General features: G+C 39.7%; 1 pseudogene; it reads left to right on the top strand.

Moving 5' to 3' along the window:
• The first annotated feature begins 2529 nt into the window (after positions 1 to 2529).
• LOC131486611 (olfactory receptor 5P76-like) lies at positions 2530 to 22383 on the top strand (annotated as a pseudogene).
• Positions 22384 to 22407: the final 24 nt, after the last annotated feature.

The raw sequence follows: 22407 nt of genomic DNA, 5'->3' as shown, positions 1-22407 counted from the left end.
AGGGAAAACCAAAATAATAAATTTCTCATAAAAAATATTTGACCTGTAATTTTCTACCTAAGAGAAAACGTATGGTCCCTTTAAGAAATAAAATACTAATGGAGCACCTGGGTGGCTCAGTCCGTTAAGCGTCTGACATGGGCTCAGGTCATAATCTCATGGTTCATGAGTTCAAGCTCTGTGTTGGGCTCTGTGCTGATGGCTCAGAACCTGGAGCCTGCTTCGGATTCTATGTCTCCCTCTCTCTCTCCCCCTCCCCCACTCATACTCTGTCTCTCTCTCTCAAAAATAAATACAATATCAAAATCAAAAAGTAAATATAATAAAATACTGAGGATTCTGATTTAACTACTCTCAAATTTGGTGAAAATAACCAGTGATTAAATACTTTTTCATGTGCCAAGAATCATTCGATTTTACACATTATTTTATTAAATATGTCATTATCATTTCCCCATTTTCCTAATGAGGAAACTGAGACACAGAAATATTCATTAGTTTTTTCCAAATTCACAAAGTAGAGAAAGTAGATGAGCCAGGATTTGAAACCAGGTAGGCTGATTCTAGAGCCCTCAGCCTAAACTATACTGCGTCCCCATTTATGATTCCCTTATGATATATGTATATATAACATTTATAGTGTTTAATATATTCAATGTCTGATGATTCAAAGTATTGGTTTGTGTTTTACCACTCATTATTTGAGTAATTCAAGTAACTTTGTTGAATGACCTAAGAAATCTTAGCCCCTGGGAAGGGAGGGGCACATGAACTACTTTGAGAATCTGGTAAAAACTAAGTATCTGATCCTAGGAAAGTTTCACTCAGACAACATCCTGCATGCAATTTCAGAGGTTTCATGAGTTTATCAGGTCTATCCTATGTTTTCCTCATAGAATGATACACTGACAAAAAATCCCAGCTTTCCTAAGAGTCAACCAATCCTCTCCCATTGGCTTCTCCGACAGAAGGAAAGCATACCTGTCCTAAAGCCCTGTACTCTTCACAATCCCAGAACTAAAACCCTTCTCTTCACTGCCTTGCTTTTACTATAGCAGACTTGGAAATGAATACAACGTACCGAGAACCTATCAGGCAGTCAGTCAGGGTTTCCAACCTTCTGGAAGCATCCACCTCGAGTATTTCCAGTGAGACAAACAGACTTCTTCATGTCTGACTGGAAGACTTGGTTTCTATGTTCTGCACCGGCAAACCTATGAGTATTTATAAAATGTAATGAGTCTGTTATGTCTTGTTATTCCAGAGCTTCCTGGGTACCAAGGGAACGGTATATACAGAGTTTCTATGAGATATTTTACATTTGATTGAAACCACCCTTGGGAATTAAATCCCTGAATCATCCTGGTAACATAATGATGGCCTGGGTTATGATGCTTTGGTGCATGTACTCAGGATGACTCTCAAGTCCAGAACCTTCGGTGTGATACTTGGAGACAGCCTTTCTGCCCTTGGCAGGGCATATGCAGTGGGGTGGCCTTGAAACTGTGGCTGGGGTGGGTGCCCAGGGAATGTGTTTTAGGGGACAAGGTAAGATTATGCAGATTGTAGGACCAGGTTGCACATATGAGACATTTTTTGCTTGCAAAGAAAAGGTGGCCTTGGCTAGCATATTTATCACAACAGACAATGAAAGAGAAAAGCAGTCTTCATTTTCCCTATGGCTATATATTTCCTGTTGAACCAAATTAAGGAATAAAATCATATGCAAAGCCAGGTCAGCAACTAAATGTTCTAATGGCTCCATAGACCTCCCTCCCTTTCTCTCTCCCTTCCCCATTCCCCTCTGGATTGAAATTGGGGCAATCAGCACACCTGATATGGCCAGAGGCAGTTTTCCGGTTTTTGGATCCTGGCCCTCTAGGTCATTAATTGTAGTAATTTGGTACATTCTGTAAAGCATTGCTGCAAGGAACATTGCCCTCAATGTTGGCACTCAAAGCAAGGTAGAGCTAACGTGAGAGTGTTCTCCAGCTGGAAAGTGCATTTGCTGTCTCCGGGCATTTCCCAAGTTCATTAGCTCACCACACAAGAGGAGGAAGCTGGAAGAGAAATGTGTTTGTGTCAGACCTAGAGACATGGTTCTAGTGGCCATTCCTAGTCAATTTTTGCCATTTTAAGTAACTTACAGCAGGTAAATATATGGCTTTTCATTCTGGTTAGAGGAGAAAATTTCCAGGCTCTAGAGGGCATAGACTGAAACAGAAGTTTGATTTGGCAATTGAAGTAGTCCATGATTTTGCAAATGCCACATCTGATCACAAGCAGGTTACCCTGACACTAAGAAACCGGACTTCTATTTTGAGATTCCCTAGGACTGCACCCCTATGTAGTGACCAAGAGGGCTGGAGAAAGGAACAAAGCAAGAGTCAGCTGAACTACTTCCTGTTCTGTCACATCTCATGTTTGGTTCCAGTTCAAATGATAATCAGTGTCCTTTTTATCAAGAATTGTTTTTTTCTAAGGATTTCTCATTCCCAAATGAGCCAATTACAGGAATTAAATATCTGGATGTGGGAAAAGCTAGGCCTCCTAAAGGCTGTTCTTGCAGAAATGCAGGTGACATTGTACATCTTGTCCGAGCAAATGCCTAGCAGGGGGAAGGTGAGGAGAGAAGCCAATACTGACAGAGCTGAGGAAAAGTGGGCCATGGCACTTTTGAGCCAGAACTTACACGGTGGCCCATTCCTCAGCCCAACTGGGAAAGAAGTTTTAGATCTAAGACTAGTGGATAGTCTCCAGTGAGATTCTGAAGGGGAAGGCATCTTGAAGAATCTCAGTCATGAGATTTCATTGCAGTTTTTAGGAAGGGCTCGTATTAAAGGAAGGTGCACATATGATTCATGCATTCAGCTGGGGACAAACTTTAAGAAAGAGCATTGTCTGGGTAGGCAAGAATCTTGGTAACATTTGGATCTAAGGGTGGTGACTAGTACGGGCATCAGAGGCATAACTCAAAACCGTTCATATTTTTTGTTCTACCACAACCAGGAATCATACAGGTTTGTCGATTCTTTCACTGAACTGTGAATCAGTGGGTGCTCTGACTTAGCATGTTTGCCTCGGAGTAGCGTTGCACTTGGTTTGAGGCTTAAGTATACATTTAGATTTTCCTTGGTGGAAAGTCCCCATGTTAATAGCCTGGAGTAAGTTAAGCAACTGGGAGCGTTCACTTATAATTCTGTCCTACTGTTACCAAAAATTTAAATAGGTCTGGAAGAAATGTGGGTGTTATCATCTGAGCGGAAAAAGTGCAGCTTTCAGAGTAAAGAAAGGCTTCTTCACTCTTATATTTACTATCTTTGTGAGTCATGCCCGTGCTGCGACTTCCCATCAGTTTGGCTTGTTTGGCCTTTTTACGATCTGAGGAAAGAGACACGGTGGGCAGTGATTCTACTGGGGGTATTGCAATTCAGGTGCCTGACTGATGACATCCGCCTGTGGCCAATTTGAGTGATATCAACATATTGACCTATAGGATTTGTTCAATAACATGCTATCAAATAATTTTGCAACAAAATGAGAACCCTTGGAAATGACAATTAATTTGATATGTATTTTCCTTCAGATAGAAAAGCCTGCAGATGAGAGTAACTCAGGATTTTCGCTGTTTACTTTGTAAGCTCAAAATAAACAAGGTATGTTCCACAATATGAGAAATGAACCCCTTCTGTATTTACTACCCACAGACCCCACAGTGTGCAACAGAGAAAAAAGGAGTGGTATAAAGAAAATTTTTATTTGAGAAAATAATAAACAACCGCTAACCAAAATTTCTAATATGGACTGTTACTCTTGTTTTATGTGCAACATTTTGGTTTTCTGCATTTGATAGACTCTGTAATTCAAACATTGTATCCCAGTTTCCAAGGCCACTGACACCAGTTCAGCTTAATTATTAGCAGCAAGAACTGCTTTCCTTTGAAGTACACTCAACAATCTTTCTCTTTGGTGCTGTCCCTGAGAAATTCCTTCCCTAAGAAAGCCTTGAGGTGTGTGACAGGGGAGCCAGAATACTTAGGGCCAGAGTTACCTGGTCCAAGTCAGGACAAGATTTCTTTGGAATCTCAAAGAAGAAAGTTGGATAGACCCAGGAATGAGAAGTGGAAGATGTAGCTAAAAAAATGTTTCAGATGGGAGAATTGTTGGGACTAAAGCCAGGATGGATACCTGAGAGATGAAGACAGTCTTAATAGCACTAGGGATCTTTACAGAGACATAATAAAAAAGTAGGTTTTCTGTTGAGTAAAATTCCTAACATCCAAGAGCTAGAGTCTGTGGGACTATAGAAGACAAGAGGTGGATGATGGTCCAGTCAGCAAGCAGCAGTAAAAAAGGTTATGATTGCATGTGCCCTTGAAGTCAAGTGAGCCCTGGCCAGCAAGTTATTTTGGATTTCTTTAGACACCATAATTGCATAGTTCGTAAGGTGACCGATGGACATGCATTTCCCATAGGATACTCTGGCCAGGAGACAATCATCCCTGGTGAGTGGAGCACGTAAGAAATGACATCTGTGTGAAGGTACCCATAGTAACGATGGTTGTTCTCTGTAACAGGAGACTGTGCAGTAACCTGAGGGAAAGGCAGCGCCCCCTGCAGACTAAAATGTGCATAAGACAAGAGAAATTCCAACCAAATGGGTTTATCAGGATTGTCTCCTGTTTCCATGCAAGGATGATGACATTCAATGCTAAGAAAAACACAAAGAGGGACCTTTGATGTTCTTGATTTTTCTGGGAACTAATGGGGAAAGTGTTTGGGTCTGGTACACTGAATTTCTTCAGTCATTTTGTTTGTTCTTGAATTTTTTTCTTCTGGAGGGGAGAATGAGAAAATAACAGACATTAAGGGAAACAATGAGTGATTAGAAGGATTGAGATTAGATGTCAACAGCGATCCCTCACCACCCCTCCCGTATTGTTAGTGTGGATAAAGAACATTGAACATAAACTTTTAAAAAATGACATTTGCTCCTATGGATCTTCTCAGTCATATTTTCTTCACTCCTTCCTTGAATTAAGCACTAGAGGCTTGCATTCAGATAACACCCCACGTACATTACAGACCAATTGTAACAATTGATTTCTGAAGAATAAAAATGTCCGGGTAAAGAGATGATCTAAAAATCTTCAATGGAAGGAATTCTGATGATAGATCATGGTTTGATCTTTACCTAAGAAGATATTAAAACAGCAGCTACCCAGCATAGTAAGTGCAAAAAAGTCACACACCAAGTTATACCATCATAAAATTTCAAATCCTAAAAACTTTTCAGAGAGAGAGATTTTTAAAAAGGTGTTAGAAAAGCATCAACACACCTCACAATGGCTATGCTGAAAACTGGAAGACAATACATTGGTTCAAAATGCTAATGTAAAAGTATTGCTTTCCAGCCAAGAATTCAGTAACTAGCCAAATTGTTACTCAGTTGTGAAAGATAGAATGTATTTTCAACCTCGAAAAAAAGAGGATATTAAGATATAACTGGCATGGGCACTGTTGACATCTTCATATGGTTTAAAGAGTGATGGTAAGATAAATAAAGATTGAATGAATCAGATAATAAGATGTTGGTATTTGGTACTCCAGCTGTGTCCTCCTCCCCTACGGATAGATACTCAAAGAGCTCACAGTAGAGTTCATTGCTGGACTAAACCATCACATCCATTTCTTTCTGCTCTTTGCAATACCAATTTATGTGAAAAATGTCCCGTATTGACCAATTGAATTCCTAGAACTGTAACATTAAATAGCTAATTCATTGTTTCAAAGCTATTGTTGCATACTCAGCTCTATTGTCTCCAGCCGTTCTTTTTTTCAGAATTATTCTAGCTTATTCACAAGCACATGGAGTTAAATAAGAGGAACGTTTTGCTTCAGTCCATGTACTTACTTGTGCCCAATATGAAATTTCAAATTCCTTTTTTGTGCGTCTCATATTGCTTTTGCATTTGTTGTTGTACTATTACTATATGTTTGAATATTCTTCCCCCAAGTACTTAAAGCTAAGTAAATGGACAAGCTTAAAAATACACTTTGCATGTAATTTGAAAAGAAAAACAAAAATTGAAATATTCATCTCCTTAATTGTAAGAGAACCCAGCTGAGAAAGGCAATTTGATAAAACAGGGCAGAATATGACATCTGTGAGGACAGAATATGAAGATGTCAGTAATTCTTTTAAGCGTTTTATGGTGCAACAAAATGGTGAAAGATTCAGTATCTTTTTGGCCATGGGTTATTTCTACAAAGGCTTTTTTTTTTTTTTTTGAGAGAGAGAGAGAGAGAATGAGAGCGTGCTAGTGGGAAAGAGGGGCAGAGGAAGGGAGGGAGGAAAGAGAGAGAGGGAGAGAGAGAATCTTAAGCAGGCTCCATGCTCAGTGCAGAGCCCAATGCAGGGCTTCATTCCACACCCTGGGATCATGACCTGAGACGACATCAAGAGTTGGACGTTCAACTGACTGAGCCATTCAGGCGCCCCCGAAGGTAATATTTTTATGTGAGTTTTCAAACGCCTTCGTTAGCCTCATTTATGCTCTTCTAGCTTCACTGTAAGTCAGATTGTATTTGCTCGAAACCTAGATCCTACCATACCTAGAATCTTTCTCATCTCTTGTTTAGTCAGCATGCACACATTTGCCCAGAATGTGGCTGATGTAGGAGAGGATTTTCAAGCCTGTGTTGATTCCTGAATGAAACCCAACCGGGTGTCCCCTCTCAGTGGTGGGGCAAGCTTCAGATTCAGATGGTACTTACCAGTCATCCATAAAGTCATTAACAGAGATTTTAGAGATTTTACTAGAAATGCTAGTTTTGGGGGCACCTGGGTGGCTCAGTTGTTTAAGTGTCCAACTCTGGATTTCAGCTCAGGTCATGATTTTATGGTTTGTGAGTTCGAGCCCCATATCTGGTTCTGGTATTCTGTCTCCCTCTCTCTACGCCTGCCCCACTTGCTCTCTCTAGATCTGAAGAAAAAAAAAAAAAGGCCAGTTTTGTTTAATTCCAAAGAGCCAGGTACTTTCAGGCCTCAAGAGAAGATGAATTTCTCTAGTATTTGTAATTTCTGTTTGAATACATACACATATATATGTCTCTTTCTATGTGTGTGTGTGTGTATATATATATGTGTATATATGTATATATATGCACATATATATACATATATACACATACATATACATATATATATACACACACACATATATATATACACACACACACATATATATGTATATATATATATATATATATATATATATATATATATAGAGAGAGAGAGAGAGAGAGAGAGAGAGAGAGAGTTAAGAATTAATGACATCCCCTGTTGGTCTAATGCCCCTGTTATCTGGGTGCTATGATTTGCAGATGTGTTACCTTGAACTGCTGGGGAGACAGAGATAGGCAGAGACTGTGTCTCACCTATGAGGCCTCTGGGACCAGTCTTCAGTTCTGTACCTCAACTTCAGTTCCGAATATAGGAGATGTAAATCCCTGAACTAATCCTCAGACACAGCGTGTTTTCTAAAATTGACTATGAGCAAAGGCTGCCCTGCTCCCCGAGGAGTCATTAAAGCCATCTACTCTGAGCCATCTAATCCAAACCTAAAGTCTAGCTTCAGGAAAACAACTTCCTCATCAAAGGCAAGTTGTTGTTCTAATGAGCTTGAAAACTTATTTGCTTATAATTGCAATAAGTAGGCCTTGGTTTCAGATCAGAGCCAGCATCCTTGTAGGACTGAATAATAATGCTAATAAAAAATAAGAGTAGTATCATAGGTAGTAGTAGTAGCAATAAATTAATTCTAGTGCAAACATTCTTTCTTCCTTTGAGAGTGGAAACCAGTGAGTGACAGGCATCTGTTACAGCTGGAGCAGTGAGGGGGCCAGGGTCCTAGAAGCAGAACAATGCCCATTATAAACTGGGTTACTTCTGGCACGCCTGGCTGGCTCAGTAGGTAGAGCATGCAACTCTCGATCTCAGGGTTATAAGTCTGAGCTTCACACAGGGTGTAGATATTACTTAAAAATAAAATCTTAAGGGGTGCTTGGGTGGCTCAGTCGGTTAAATGTCCGACTTTGGCTCAGGTCATGATCTCGCAGCTAGTGAGTTCGAGCCCCGCATCGGGCTCTGTGCTGACGACTCAGAGCCTGGAGCCTGCTTTGGATTCTGTCTCCCTCTCTCTCTGCCCCTCCCCAACTTGCTCAAGCACGCACTCTCTTCTCTCTCTCTCAAAAATAAACATTAAAAAAATAAAATCTTGAAGAAATTGAGCTATTTGTATTAAATTGTAAGTGTTCTTTATAATTTGATACAAGGCCCTAATCAGATGTATGACATGCAAATATTTTCTCCTCTTCTGTGTGTTGTTTCTTCACTGATTGATAGACTCCTTTTACGCACAAAAGTTTTAACCTCAACGAAGCAAATTTACCTATTTTTTCTTTTGTTGCTCATGTTTTTGATATCATTCCTACGTGTCCATTACTAAATCCAAGATCATGAAAGATGGAAGGAGTGGACAATATAGGAGCGTGTATGTGTATTAACGTGAATGGCAGAGGTGTTCAGAATGTCAGTTGATGACTATATAAAAACTTTGGCCCAACTAAAAAAATGGCATAAGCTATAGAAATACAAATTTTAACTTCCAAGCTATTTAATTCAGCCTTGGCTAAAGTTAGAGTTACAGTCAGAGGGCTCATATCACTAGCTGCAAACTTGAAAGATTAAGAAACTGAAGTTTTAAGTAACACAGACTTTGAGGTGAAAATGAACTGAACTAGCCATTACATCTTGCTGTATAGATATGAGTAAAATGTTGGAAAAATACTTTTTACATATACATAATTAAAGAAACTAAAGACCCATTTTGAGGGAGTAAGATTTGTATTTCTTAGCTAGAATAAAGTTGAGATGCTTATAGGATAGGGAAAGATAGGATATAATAGCCAAGGAGGGAGGCTGCCTGGGTGTTGAGTGTCTGACTTTGGCTCAGGTCATGATCTCAGGGTTCGTGTTTGAGCCTGCATCGGGCTTGCTGCTGTCGCCCTGTCAGCACAAAGCCCACTTCGGATCTTCTGTCCCCGCCCCTCCCCCACTCACTCTTTCTCACAAAAAATTTTAAAAAATAGGCAGAGAAGGAAAGGTTAGAAGTTGAGGTCTCTGGGTGGGCAAAAACACATATTTTGAAACAATGCTGGGAGCATCTGACCACAGTAAGCTTAAGGTTCCTCTTTGAATGTAACAGTCACTCCTTGGAGGATGGAAAAGAATGAAATCTTGCCATTTGCAACAATGTGGATGGAACTGGAGGGTATTATGCTAAGCAAAATAAGTCAGAGAAAGATAGATATCATATGACTTCACTCAGGTAGAATTTGAGAAACACAACAGATAACATAGTGGAAGGGAAAGAAAAATAAGATAAAAAGAGAGAGGGAGGCAACTCATGAGAGACTCTTAAATACAGAGAACAAACTGAGGGTTGCTGGAGGGGAGATGGATGGGGGGATGGGCTAAATGGGTGATGGGCAATAAGGAGGGCACTTGTTGGGATGAGAACTGGGTATTACATGTAAGAGATGAATCACTGGGTTCTACTCCTGAAGCCAAGACTACACTGTATATTAACTAACTTAAATTCAAATTAAAAAATACTAAAAAGGAAAAAAAAAAAAGAATGTACAGACAGCACCTACTCTCCCTCCCCCCCTCAGGTTCCCCTCAGGAGTTTGACAATCAAAATATCTAACCAAAATAACTAAACCATGAAACTCATGTTATACAAGGGACTGTATGACCACAGTCTGACTCCTCACACAGAGGAGTCAGGCCAATCAAGAATGGACAACCCAGCACCTAGAGTTATCAAGCCAATAAGGGTAGAACCTGAGAAGGAACAAGGGGGAAGGGAAGTGGGGGGCAGGGGGTAGCCCAGAACCTTATAAAGCAAAGACCCTTGCCTATAGTTGGGGGTATTCAGCTTCGAAAGCCCCCCTCTCTGCAAAGAGAGCTTTCATACTATTCTTACTTTCTAATTTTATACTCTAATAAACTTTTGCCTGCTGCCATTTTGTTCTTTGTCCACATCTTTGTGGGACCCAAGGAATTTAACAAAAATCCCCTACCCCTGGACAAACAGAGCAAGACTAGCTCCATTTTATGCTACACCCACCATCTCATGTATAACCCCCACATGACCTACTTATTGCTTAAGACACTCCCCCACCCTAGTCAAGCCGCTGAGCACACCCCTACTGGAAACAGGCTCATATAGGAATGAGGAACCCCTAACCGCCAGAGAATGTAAACCCTGCCTTTTGCCCGCCAAACTTGCGCGCCAATTCTGACCAGAGTGATAGGCTAGTTCAAACAGTTACTATAGGGTAAATTGTAATTCAATTGGCCACCTGCGTGTGGACTGACATGACTGACATGACTGACTGACATGCAACTTTCTGTGTGTGTTACAATCCCATTGGCCACTGGCCCCTATAAAACTGCCAAGCCTCTTAACCTAGGGGTCCAAGTCCCTGCTCCGCTGTGTCAGGTATACTTGGGCCCAAGCTCGAGCTTGCAAATAAACCCTCCTGCGTTTGCATCGGTATCGGCTCCTTGGTGGTCTCTCCGATTCGAAATCGGGGGCATTACACTCTTCATTCTTTGAAGTGGCGAGATAACAAAACCCGGGTATTGAGGTAAAGGATCCTGCAACACTTGCTTTTAATAAACTTGCCTGTGAGATTCATTTTACCTCTACTTATTGATTGCTATGTATCTTTCAAACTTGACACCACCCCATTCTAATGCTTGTCAGCTGTGAGAAATTATTTTTGTGTTTTATCTTTGAAAAACATTGAACTAAATGTATTCTCTCTTGATATCCAATCCTTGATTACTCTGGTCTGACCTAGTTTTAATAAACTTAATGTCAATAATATCTGTAATAATTCTTAGACTTGGGAAAACCACTGTTTTTCTTCTTGTAACAATTATGTTCAAATTAAATAAGTAGGGAAAATAGCAGTAAAGGTTCTGGTCATGAATTCCAATGTAGTGGGTGGGGGAGCCCCCATAACCACCAAGTAATTCTCTGGACGTTGACTGAATGTCATACAATTCAACTCAATTCTGACACTATCTACCTGGAGGTAACATCAGATCCTACAGTTTAAGGGCTCAGTCCCACAAAACTACTGCCCTATTATCCAACTTCAGCTGCCAATACCAAGCACAGGTTATCATCTGTGCTTCTTACCCACCTGCTATAGATTAGAGGTTCCTACAACCCCTGCTTGGACTTCAGACACCAGTCACAAGTTCAGGTTATTACCTGTACTTCTGTCTGACTGGCTCTAAATTAGAGGTTCCCACACCCCCACCTTGGGTTTGATCACTTTGCTATAGCACATCACAGAACTCAGAGGAACATTTTACTTATGAGATTACTGATGTATTATATAAGGATACAACTCAGGAACAGCCAGATGAAAGAGATGCATAGGGCAAGGGATGGGGAAAGGGTGCGGACCTTCCATGCTCTCTGAGCAGGCCATTCTCCCCAAATCTCCATGAGTTCACCAACCTGGAAGCTCTCCCAACCCCCTCCCTTTGGGGTTTTATGGAAGCTTCATTTCATAGGCATGATTGTTTATGGTGGCTGATTCAATATCTCACCCTCTCTCCTCCCCAGAAGTCAGGGGGTAGAACTGAAAGTTTCGGTTCCATTCCTCCGTCTAATCACAGGGTTCATTCTGAGGGCAATGAGCACTAATCCCCACTTGATCCAAAGTCAACTCATTAACATAACAAAAAGCACTTGGTTGCTCTCACCATTTAGGAAATTCTGAAGGTTTTAGGAGCTCTGTGCTAGAAACCAAAACTAAGACCAAATATATATATATATTTCTTATTATTCATCACAATATCACAGACAAAACACAGAAATCCTAATTATTCTTTAGGAAACCCTCTGATTTACAGACACTGATGAATCTCAACCGTGAAGTAAAGAGTCCAAAGTGGTTTCCTACTGGGAGTGGGAATTTGGATTTGTATTTGTAAAGAACTGGTCAGTGGGTCATTGTTTTCTTTATGAGCCATTTTAACTAAGCGCATGTAATTATGTGAAAGCACAAAAAATGAATATTAAATTCTTTTAATAAATAACTCCCTCTGGCTGCTGTATGGAAGGCCAGATGTACATATAGGAAAATCAATAAGGACAGCTAGTGTAGTGTTGAGATCCAAAGGGAGTGGACACATTCGATAGGAATTTAGGAGGTAAAATCAACAGGAGGTGCCCACTAATGAACACAGGACAGGAAATGAGGGTCCTGAGTTCTGGCCTGTAGGTCCCGCCAGTTTTAGGGAATTGGACAGAGTGTCAAGGGTACAGAGAAAATGTAAATCGAGGACTAGCTGGGAACCAGTTGTCATCATTGAGGCACTCAAGTCTTGAAGTTCACTAGATGACAGTCCTATTAAGAGTGCACATTTTAGCATTTGGTCTGACCTGGATTTTGAACCTGGGTTTAGTTTTACCATTTGAGCACATTTGGACAAGTGGCTTAATTTAAACCTCAGTTCTCTCTTGGTGAAGTTGAAATAATGCAAATACTTGGTTTACTAAATTATCATGAGGATTAAATGAGAAGAGGTAAGTAAAAAGTCAAGCACAGTGCTTGGCAAGGAGTTAAGTCTGGATGAAAGTTGGTTAGTATTATTACTGGAAACCCATCAAGGTGCATCAGGAGAGCGAGATAGGACTTTCTCCAGTTAGGATTAGCAAGAGAATTAGAATGAGTCTCAGGTTGAAGACAGCTATTTCTACCATTATTCTTCTAGTCAGATAAGCCACTAGCCAGCTCTTTGAGGCATGCAGGCTAAATCCAATCTGGAAGTCATCCCAAACATTATCTTACTTCACAGCTCCCTGTGTATACAATTTTAAAAGATACTCATTTCATACTTTTTGCTAGAAAAAAAATGTATACATGTCTTTAAAATTGTGTTATTTAAAATTCAACTTTATATGGCATTCCATCCCAAATTACCCTGGGTAGCTAATGGAGTGCCTTACCTACATCACTATAAAATGCTTACAAAATGAACACATGTTGAATGAATGGAGCTAAAGTTATATTTTATATTTTTTAGTATTCCTTAACCTGAAATATCAAAGTAAACTTAGAGCCAATATTTAGCCAGGAGATTATTTATTATATTACACTCCCAGTAATTATCAAATGAAAGTGCACCAATACCTAGATGAAAAGAAAAAAATAAAGAGATCATTTGAGAACTGACAGAACCTTTAAAGATTAGCTATGTCTGTGTGAAGGGAACTGCTCAATATTCACTGGAGAATGTGATAATGACCCTGGTGCTTGTGAATTCACATCTGAAACTTCAGAATCTTCTGAGAGATTTATCCCCAAAGACAAACAACAATATAAGATAGCATGGCTGCTAAATAACAATGACTTTGAATTTATTGCTCTAGGATGAATGAATTCTTATTTCAAGAGGTGAGGTTTTGGCTTTTACAGCTTAATACTATTTTCTAAAATTGTATCATTGTGGAGAAACAGGGCAGATGTAACCCAGCAGTCAGCTAACAAGTGACCTGAGCTGAATTAACCTAAATTTCTGCGGTCTATTTAGTGCATATAAACAGGCATACTTCAAGGTACCGGGATTCGTCATTTATCCACTCATAAGACCAGAAACTCACAAGGTCTTTTTACGCTATCCAAACTTGGAACTCAGCCATAATGCTAATAAATTCACTAGCTTTGTGATGCTTTGTGGACTTACTGTTTGTAAATATCTCATGGAAAGATTTCCTTTGTTTATTGTTCTGAATGCTTTAGCTTACAGGAAAACAGATACTTTGGACAAAGTCTAGAATATAAAACCAGAAAGCAATGGAGATGAGGTTCAACCTGACCACCTGCTGGGCAGACCTGGGTAAACTTCTTAACTTTTTAGGCTGGAACTTTATTCAGGTGTACGCTATGTCAAAAATAAAACTATTTCATTCTATAATTCTCCAGTGAGAAAACATTGCTACATCAGGAAATGATTTGATTTGTTTGAATAAATGTAGTTTAATTATGTCCTAGATATGAATCATCTATATTGCATAGTAATTAGGTTGATATATCAATCTACTTGGTAAAACAATATTTTAATAGTGAATATTACATGTACATAAGAAATTTACAATAGATGACTTCATTTATAACCTTAACTTGAAATTCTCTTCTATTTCTTATTTGTCCTATCAAGAAAATTGTATTTCTCATTTTAAAAAATGGTCTTGTTTGGGGGTGCCTAAGTAGCTCAGTTGGTTAAGTGTCTGACTCCTGATTTCAGCTCAGGTCATGATCTCACAGTTCGGTTCATGAGTTCAAGCCCTTATTGGGCTCTGTGCTGACAGTGCTTGGATTCTCTCTCCCTCTCTCTCTCTGCCCCTCCCCTGCTTACTCGCACGCGTGTGCGCATTCTCGCCCTCTCAAAATAAATAAATGTTAAAAAAAATGGTCTTGTTTTACTGGCACTGTAAACTTTGTGATTTACTAGTACCTTTTTTATACGATAAATAGGCCTATATCTACATATTATTATCGTTTCTGTTATGCTTACCATTCCTTTTGTTCTTTTCATAAATCTTACGTTTTTTTTTATCTTTAGCTTTAAAGCTACTTTAAATAGATTTTATAAATATATAATATAAAGACAAAAGAGTGTACCCTGTTTGAAGTTTCCCTAGTATTTCTGCTGAAAACTATTCTTAAGATATAGAATACTCATATAAATATATAAACTTTTGACTCTAAAGTCATATATAAAGTGTATACATTTTGTACTATAAAATAAAAAAAGTCCAAACTTAGCTTCAATATTAACTTTGTTATTGAATTTTTTAAAATGTTTATTTATGTATTTGAGATAAAGAGGCGTGAGAGAATGTAAGCATGAGTGGGGGCAGTGAGAAAGAGAGAGAGAGAGAGAGAGTGAGTGAGAATCCCAAGCAGGCTCTGAGATGTCAGCACAGAGCCTGGTGCTGGGCTCGAACCCATGAACTGTGAAAACATAACCTGAGTGGAAATCAAAAGTTGGATGCTTAACCAACTGAGCCACCCAGGCGCCCTGAATATTTATGTGTTTATAATAACCTCTTGGTGTCTTAACAAAAATGAAACCATCAAATTTGTAACTTCTGTAATGTTTTCATCAGAGCTTCAGTTTGGTAGCAGCTCTGTGGCCTCGTGGATTCCCTGGGGGATGGGAACCACACTGCAATGACAGGGTTCATTTTATTGGGCCTAACTGATAACCTGTCTTCTGAGCCATCCTCTTCATAGCCATCCTTTGCATCTACCTGGCGACCATATCTGGCAACCTCAGTACAATCATTCTTATCAGACTCGCCTCTCAGCTCCACCACCTTAGGTAGTTTTTTCTGAGCTGCCTGCCCTTGGCTGATATGGGCTCTTCATCTTCTATCACACCTCATATGCTTGTAAACTTCCTGATGGAGAGACATACAATCTCCTATCTTGGATGTGCTGTCCAGGTGAGTTCAGCTGTTTTCTTTGGGTCAAGTGAGTGCCTCCTTCTGGCTGCCATGACGTATGATCGCTTCATGGCCATCTGTGACCCGCTGCTTTATTCAACCAAAATGTCCACACAGGTGTGTGTTCACTTACTCACAGTGGCTTGTGTAGGTAGTTTTCTCAATGCTTCTCTTCTACTATTTGCTTCTCTTTTTTTACTCTTCTGTGGAACAAATCAAGTCCATCACTTTCTCTGTGATTTTGCTCCTTTAGTTAAACTCTCCCACTCTGGTATCAGCACCTCCGCAAGTGTCCCCTCGTAGACGGCTGGCTCCATCGTTGTGGTCACGGTGTGTCAGAGCTGCCTCCTACATCTGTATCCTCATCACCATCCTGAAGATGTGCTCCACCAAGGGACGCCACAAGGCCTTTTCCACTTGTACATCCCACCTCACAGCGGTCACTCTGTGCTATAGGACGAACACGCTCATTTATGTGATGCCCAAGTCCAGCTACTCAACGGACCAGAACAAGGTGGTGTCTGTGTTCTACATGGTGGTGATCCCCATATTGAACCCCTTCATCTACAGCCTCAGGAACAGTGAGATGAAGGCGGCTCTGAAGAGAGAGCTTGGCAAAGCTTATTTTATGATACTTGATATGATAATATGCTGTAAATATAATAATAAAAAGGAGAGAGAGTGTTTGTGGTCTAAATATATCAGTCCGTATGTCAGCCAGCATGGAGCTTTTTAGTCAAGTAAAATTTGTAAATCAGAGGCTTATAGTGAGTTACCTTTAACAAAATTAATGTAAATCTAAGTGATAAGCACAAATTGGTTCACATGAAAACATAATCAACTGAAAATCCTTCATAACTTGTATTCATATTTCTTCAAAAGTTGTTCTCCGCATTAGTTAAGGTTATTGTACCTCTGAACCTTTAAGACTATGTCCATTTCAATCACAGCTTATCTTGAAATCAGCGTGATAATTACTAGGACTGAGTATATTCTGAGGGGAAATGACTAAGGGGAACCAGACAGTAAAACAACTGGAAACATTTTTGCAGTAAGGTTATCTGCTGGGGACGGGCTCTGTGGACCCATAAATGCTGGCCTGTTTGGGGACCCTGGCTCCAGCCTAGCTGCAGAGGGCCTCTTTTTTTTTTTTTTTTTTTTTTTTTCCAATGTTTTTTATTTATTTTTGGGACAGAGAGACACAGAGCATGAACGGGGGAGGGGCAGAGAGAGAGGGAGACACAGAATTGGAAACAGGCTCCAGGCTCCAAGCTGTCAGCACAGAGCCCGACGCGGGGCTCGAACTCACAGACGCGAGATCGTGACCTGGCTGAAGTCGGCCGCTCAACCGACTGCGCCACCCAGGCGCCCCTGCAGAGGGCCTCTTAAAAGAACAGGAAGAGATGCCCCGGCCTAACCTGTGAATGCCTCTGTCAGGTCAAACAGGTGACTTCTCTGTGGGAGTGAGTGTGATTCCTGAACTCCTCAGAGACTGAGTAAACAAACAACTCTTAGAGTGACGTGTTCATGGAGAGACTCACATCCTGTGAAGGAAGCTGGAGGGGACTGGGTTGTGTTTCCCCCCCATAAAGCTTAACTTTCCTTTATGTGCTGACCACTATCATGCTTATTTCTCTTTCCTAGCCCTCTCTTTAATGTTTTAGACAAAAATATTTTTGTCTAATAAAAGCCAAGCACAGCTTATCTCAAACTAAAGTATTATTTCCCACCCCAAATTGCTCCCTCCGATATTCTGTAACCCAGTAAGAGGTACCTCATTCAATCAGTTTATGGATTCCAAACCCCAAAAAGAAATTGAATTCTTTCCCCGCCTTCACATTCCTACATCCGATCACAAAGTGTGATACATTCAGAGTCCAATATTTACTTCCTACGTCTTTTCATTTCTGTTGTCAGCAATTCTATTCCAAACTACTGCCTCATACATTTATTGTACAGTAGAACTACTGTGATAGCTTACTTTTACTAGGCTATGGCGATCAGTTGTTTGGTCAAACACCAGTCTATGTGTGGCTGTGAAGGTATTTTTAGATGTTAGTAATATTTAATCAGTAGAATTTGAGTAAAGTACATTACCCTCCAAGGGTAATTCAATTAGTTGTCCAATTAGGGTTGTTCAATTAGTTGAAAGCCTGAAGAGAAAAAAACTGAGGCCCTCTGAAAAAGAAGGATAATACCTTTGGACTCAAGACTGCAACATCAACTCTTATGGAATTTCCAGTCTGCTGGACTGCCCTGTGGATTTTGAAACTGCTGATTGTAACAACTGTGTGAACCACTTCCTTAAAGTCTTTCTCTCTGTATATGTACTTACATACTCATATATATTTTTTTACTGGTTCTGTATCTTTGGTGAATCCTGACTAATACAACCCTAACTAGCTTTCCTCTACCATCTTTTACTCTCTTCCAATTCATTCTCCATACAACAACCATGACCATAAACCTAAAGAGATTACTTCTTTAATTAATATCCCCCAGAGAGCTTAGAAAAGAGGTAAAATTTATCCGTTTAATTTTAATTCCAGTTTGGTTAACATACAGTGTTATATTAGTTTCAGGTGTTCAATATGGTGATTCAATACTTCCATCCATCATCACCCAGTGCTCATCATGACAAATACACTCCTTAATCCCCCTCACCTATTTCACCCATCCCCCACCCATCTTCCTTCTTGTAACCATTAGATTGTTCTCTATAACTGAGGCTGTTTCTTGCTTTGTCTCTATTTTTTCCTTTGCTCCTTTGTTTTGTTTCTTAAATTCCACATATGAGTGAAATCATATGGTAGTTGTCTTTCTCTGATTGACTTATTTCACTTAGCATTATACTCTCTAGCTCTACACATTTTGCAAATGGCAAGATTTCATTCTTCTTTATGGCTGAAAAATATTCCATTGTATATATATACCACCTCGTCTTTGTCCATTCATCTATCCATGGACACTTGGGCTGCTTCCATAATTTGGCTACTGTAAATAACACTACTGTAAACATAAGGTTGCATGTATCCCTTTGAATTAGTGTATATCTTTTGGGTAAATATTCAGTAGTGCAGTTACTGGATCATAGGGTAGTTCTATTTTTAACGTTTTGAGGAACCTCCATACTGTTCTCCAGAGTGGCTGCACCAGTTTGCATTCCCACCAACAGTGCAAGAGGGTTGTCCTTTCTTCACATCCTCACTACTACCTGTTGTTTCTTTGTGTTTTTGATTTTAGCCATCCTGACAGGTATGAGGTGATATCTCACTGTGGTTTTAATTTGCATTTACCTGATGATGAGTGATGTTGAGCATCTTTGCATGTGTCTATTGGTCATCTGGATGTCTTCTTTGGAGAAATATCTGTTCATGTCTTCTTCCCATTTTTAAATTGGATTATTTGTTCTTTGGGTGTTGAGTGTTATAAATTCTTTATATATTTTGGATACTAACCCTTTACCAGATATGTTATTTGCAAATATATTCTCACATTCAGTAGGTTGCCTTTAAGTTTTATTGATTGTTTCCTTCATTGTGCAGAAGCTTTTTATTTTGATGAAGTCCCAATAATTTATTTTTGCTTTTGTTTCTCTTGCCTTAGGAGACATATCTAGAAAAATGCTGCTACAGCTAATGTTAGAGACATTTCTGCCTGTGCTCTCTTCTAGGATTTTGATGGTTTCCTGTCTTGCATTTAGGTCTTTCATCCATTTTGAATTTATTTTTGTGTATGGTGTAAGTGGTCCAGTTTCATTCTTTTGCATGCAGCTGATCAGTTTTCTCAACACCATTTGTTAAAGAGACTATCTTTTTTTCCATTGCATATTCTTTCCTGCTTTATCAAAAGATTAATTGACCATATAAGTGTGGGTTTATTTCTGGGTTTTCTATTCTGGTCTATTGATCCAGGTGTCTATTTTTGTGCCAGTACCATACTGTTTTGATTTCTGTAGCTTTGTACTATAACCCAAAGCCTGGAATTGTGATGCCTCTGGCCTTGCTTTGCTTTTTCAAGATTGCTTTGGATATTTGGGGTAGCCAAATTTTTGTGGTTCCATATAAATTTTAGGATTTTTTTGTTCTAGTTCTGTGAAAAATGCTGCTGGTATTTTGATAGGGATTGCATTAAATGTGTAGATTGCTTTGGGTAGTGTAGACATTTTAACAGTATTTGTTCTTCCAACCCATGAGCATGGAATGTCTATTTGTGTTGTCTTCAGTTTCTTTCATCAGTGTTTTATAGTTTTCAGGGTACAGGTCTTTCACCTCTTTGGTTAGGTTTATTCTTAAGGTATCTTATTATTTTGGGTGCAATCGTAAATAATACTGTTTTCTTAATTTCTTTCTGCTGCTTCATTATTAGTGTATAGAAATGCAACAGATTTCTGCATATTGATTTTGTATCCTGTGACTTTACTGAATTAATTTATCAGTTCTAATGGTTTTTTGGTGGAATCTTTAGGGTTTTTCATATAAAGCATCATGTCATCTGCAGATAGTGAAAGTTGTATTTCTTCCTTACCAATTTGGATGCCTTTTATTTCCTTTTGTTGTCTGATTGCTCCGGCTAGGACTTCCAGTACTATGTTGAATGAAAGTGGTGAGAGTGGACATCTTTGTCTTGTTTCTGACCTTAAGGAAAAAGCTCTCATTCCCCCCCCCCCCCAACTGAGTATGATGCTCTGTATGGGTTTCATATATGACCCTTATTCTGTTGAGATATGTTTCCTCTACACCTACTTTGTTGAGGGCTATTATTCTAAATGAAGGCTGTACTTCATCAAATGCTTTTTCTTCATCTATTGAGATGATCATATGGTTTTTATCCTTTCTCTTATTGACGTGATCACATTGATTGATTTGCAAATACTGAACCACTCTTGCATCCCGGGAATAAATCCTACTTGACCCCTCGGTCTTCTTTTAAATCCTTAAACATGTGCATATTCTTTTTTCCTTTTAATGTTTATTTTATTTTTGAGAGAAAGAAAGAGAGCATGAGTGAGAGAGGAGCAGAGAGAGAAGGAGACACAGAATTTGAAGCAGGCTCTGAACTGTCAGCACAGGGCCTGACATGGGGCTTGAAACCATGAGATCATGACCTGAGCCGAAGTTGGACGCTCAACTGTCTGAGCCATCTAGGTGCCTCAAATATGTCTATATTCTTTGCTGCCGCAGGACCCTCTTACATGCAGTGCCTCTACCTGAATTCATTTTTCCCCTCACCTTGGTAACACCTACTTATGCTATAGATACCAACTTGAATGTTGTTTCTTATCCTCTGAGAAGCCTCGTTGAGGCTCCAGAACAAATTAACTATACCTGCAGAACTCTGTATATTTTCTTCAGAATACTCAGTGCACTTACAGTTACAGATTTAATATTTGTTTTCTCCACAATTCTGGAAGCTTTCCACAGATACTACAGTGTCTTTGCTCTTCCTCCATGCATCTAGTTTATACACAGCCAGCCTAAATGCGTATTTGAAATGAGTGAATGAAAAATTAATAAGTGAATGGATGACTGAGTGAGCTTTTGCTCTGGCATGAACCGCTGACTCCACTGCCTTACAGTCTTGGCCACTGAGCTGCTGAATGCGTCACACCGGCTCAAGTAAGTGAACGTCTGGGTCAGATCCTGCTACAGTCATGAGAGGCTTTTACACAAACTCATGCTCACCACAATTATGCCACTGCCTCCGCATTGTTTAACAGACTGGCAACTAGAATCTCATCCTAGTTTAGTAAAAGTTTTGTAATCGCCCTCCTCAGTCAAATGATGTCTCCCTCATGTATGTGCATGGCTGCAGAGTTAGAAGATCTAGAAATCAAATGTTAGCGAAAGAAGTAATACCAACTACAGCGGTATTTGCAGCAGGAGCTAACACGATGGGATTGTTTACTACACTCCAGGTACTGTTAGTGATTTACACGTATTCACCCAATGAATCCTCAGAATAACCTTATGAAGTCTTTTTTTCTAACCTATTTTTTTGTTTTTGTTTTTGTTTTTTTACAGAGGCTGTAACTGAGGTGCATAAAGGTTAAGCAAAAGCTCAAGGTCACAAATATCCTCTAAATATTTTGCCTTCTTTTAAGGCATATACTCTTTGGAGGGCTGGAGTGAGGGGCTCCTTGAAACATCTTCACCACTAGAGGACTTTTTCATCAGTCCCAGGTACATTCCTTTCCAGCCAACTCTTTCTGTTCAGAGTTCAGGGTAGATCTGTGTTAGATATGTCAGGCTAGCTTGTATTAGACCAGCTTGTCATCACAACATAAATAAGAAGGTGGATAAATATCTTTAAATGTTTGAAAGCATAGACTTCTTGTTCTATTAAAGATGAAGTAGCTCCATTCCTCTCAGGGCCTCCCTCTTGTTGGCAAAAACAAAAACAAAAACAAACAAAAACAAACAAAAACGGAAAAATCCCCCTAAACACTTACAGATAAAACAAATAAGCAAAGGAACTGAGTAACAAACAGCAGTGAGTCCCTGGGTTTCCTTCTATCCTGGACAGGATGCTACAGAAGCCTCCAGTCCAGAACCACCAAGAGACTCAGACAAAAAGGACGCTAAGAAAACCCAGGTTCTCCTAGCCAAAGTGGAAAAGAATGGCCTTAACAGAACAGAAAACCTTTTGGCAATACCTGCCCTACTCCAGACAAATACCTGTGGAAAATCATACCTGCTACCCACCTCCAGGTTTCGGTGGGGCCAAGCAGGTTGCTGATGTTCACCCCACCCACCCTCTGAATCCCCGGCCAGGGTAATGTCAGCAGAGTCCAGGGGCAAAA

Source organism: Neofelis nebulosa, chromosome 10 (assembly GCF_028018385.1).
Source record: "Neofelis nebulosa isolate mNeoNeb1 chromosome 10, mNeoNeb1.pri, whole genome shotgun sequence".
NCBI classification, from domain to species: Eukaryota; Metazoa; Chordata; class Mammalia; order Carnivora; family Felidae; genus Neofelis; species Neofelis nebulosa.
The sequence above is the reverse complement of the archived record's forward strand: the minus strand, read 5'-3'. Positions and strand labels throughout refer to the sequence as shown.